This window comes from Malurus melanocephalus, unplaced genomic scaffold (genome assembly GCF_030028575.1).
Source record: "Malurus melanocephalus ecotype Western Australia unplaced genomic scaffold, MMel_1.1 scaffold_176, whole genome shotgun sequence".
Classification (NCBI taxonomy): Eukaryota; Metazoa; Chordata; class Aves; order Passeriformes; family Maluridae; genus Malurus; species Malurus melanocephalus.
The window spans coordinates 1,511,074-1,513,695 of NW_026623408.1; positions in this window are offsets into that span (position 1 = coordinate 1,511,074).

The window sequence follows — 2,622 nt, forward strand, 5'->3', positions numbered from 1 at the left end:
GCGGTGTCCGGGGAGCGGGGCGGTGCCCGGGGAGCGGAGCGGTGCCCGGGGAGCGGGGCCGTGCCCGGGGAGCGGTCCTGAGGAGCGGGGCGGTGCCCGGGGAGCGCTTGGGGTGTGGGCGCCTCTCTGCCTCTCTCAGCGCTGGCCGATAGCGGCCCTTGTGCCTCTGGAGGCTCCAGCCCGGCGGGGGTGGTGGTACCCGGAATTTTCCCCCTCACCCGCACCCATCCTGTGTTCATCGGCACCGTCCCCGCCCTCCCCATGCAGCTCCTGCGGACCCTCCCCACACCGTTTGCCGCCGTAAGCGGCCGAACACAGAACGATATCCAAAAAGCCCCGGCCTTCTCTACATCAAATCCATTAGGCTAATAATAATCAAAACGGGACTAAATTAGTCTCCAGCCGCCGCTTTCTGCATCTCAACCTACCCATTCCTTAACTCAATGTTCCTCTTCCAAGGGTCCATGATCCACAGCCTCAATAGAGAACAAGACATTTGAAAAATAGAAGGCTTACAAAAAATACCTCCAACAGCCACTTCATGCCTAACCATCGGCAATTCAGCCCTCATAGCATCCCCGTTCCTGGCAGGATTCCACTCAAGAGAGGTCACTGGGTGTCCAAACATTTTGCACCTACACCTGAGCACTACTCCTAATATTTATAACTTTTATCAAGTGTGGAATATGTAAAATTTGGTAAAGAAAGGATGTTGTTTGATGTTTCAGCTTTATACTTTGCAAACCTAATCGACAAAGAGGGAGACTGAATCCGTGAAACAGAGCAGCCAACAAGCTCTAAGTGACGTCCCAGGTGTTGGAAATACAAATTCCTGGTCAGAAAGGAAGGGGCAGAATTTTCTTGTTAAGGTTTTAGACTGGACGTGTGTCAATGATCTCAGCCCAGGGGGAGGTTAACAAAGTTCGGGGAGAAGGATTTCCACCGATACAGAGAATTGCAGAATGCATGGGCCATGAGGACATTTGGCAGAAGCACCAAGGTAAGGAAGAAACAAATAAAGGCAACTCYGGAACTGTGGGGAATCAGCTCAGAGCGGCTAAGGGAATTCCAGCAGGGGCAGATCACCATCACCTCTTGGAGCAGACACAGAGGAAACCACGGAGCCAAAGGAAGAGAAACGCTGAGTGTAGCACTAATTAGCAGGAGAAGCAAGAGACTCATTAACCAGTAGAAGAGAGAATACTAATTAATAAGAGAACTATGTAACCTGTAGCCAATGAACATTCATGCCTTTGTTTGCTATATAAATAGGAAAAAAATTGGGTTGTTGKGGTGCTGGATTTGTGGGACACCACCGAGCACGAGGCTTGGCACCTCTGACAGGAATAATCAATGGCTCTCTCAAGTGTGTATTTATTGGCTGTTGCACACCAGGTAACAGATCCAATTTTTCTCAACAACAGTGCCATTTCCAGAATTTAAATGGTTCAAATTAGATGTTTTTCTGCATCTCTCAGCCCACTTTCTGGGATGGACTTTTGAGGCATTTTCAGGCAGACTGAGGCAGAAGCCCTGAAGGYACCTGCAGTCAGGACAATCCGGTAAGATGTATTTTGCAGAGATGTTGTACATTATTGCAGTTATTCCTGTTGTGGGAAAGAACATGGGAAACCTGTTGTGACTCTATGCTTCTGTTATGAAGAACTTTCCATATAGGATCAGCACTGGTTGGACCTTGACAGTGTACAAAAAAAAGAGAACATTTCCACATCTTAAAAAATTTCAACCAACATTCCGGGCACTGTTTCAACAAGAAGAGAGGGGTCCTGAAATAACTGTATCATTCCAGCCAATTTGTTAATCCATAAAAAGTCCATTATCCTTTTAATCTGCCTCTCTTCAGTGAATTTTGTTTTCTGTGTATCTGCTGGAATGCTGTATACAGYGGTGCATTATCATGGAGTGGTTTGTATCCACCACCATGATGGATACAGGTGCTGCAGTACGCTGCTTCCTCTTTTGTTTCCCATGTTCAGCATCTCTACCAAAGTTCTTTTTTTCAGGCTTTGTGCTTGCTGTGCCACAGTAGATCCTTCYTTTCACTGTCATTTCAGTGACTGTTGCACTATTTCAGGAAGATTYTGTTTCCCAAAATCAAAAGCAGGCTCCCGTTCTTTCTCTCTCCTATCCGTTTAATCTGGGCAAAAAATAAATTGCAAGAATTAGTTCTAGGATGTAGTWCCCATATCTGGTATAAGGCAGCCAAGTCTATATAGCTTTAAAAGTAAAAACTAAGTAATTAAAAATAATGTATGAAGGCTGGGAAGCTCCTAGAGAACCAGGTACCCCATTCCCCTTTTTCTGCCCCACTTTCCCAAGAGTGTTCCTACTAAATTCCTTCTGTCCCCTTGGCCATCTTGGCCCATGTTTGATTCAAAGTTTTTCTCTTGCATAATTATCTGTTAACCATATGTGTGTTCTTTTTGTCCTTTTCCTTAAATCCCTTCTTTACTTTGGCCACCTCTTTCTGTTTTCCCCAGATCTCCAGGAGGAGATTCCCAGTTGAGTTTTTCCTTTAGAAATCTCACAATTTGCCCTCTGTAGCTGAGGGAGAAGGACTACCACTTTCAGCTCCTGAAATTACACTGCATGCATGAGAAT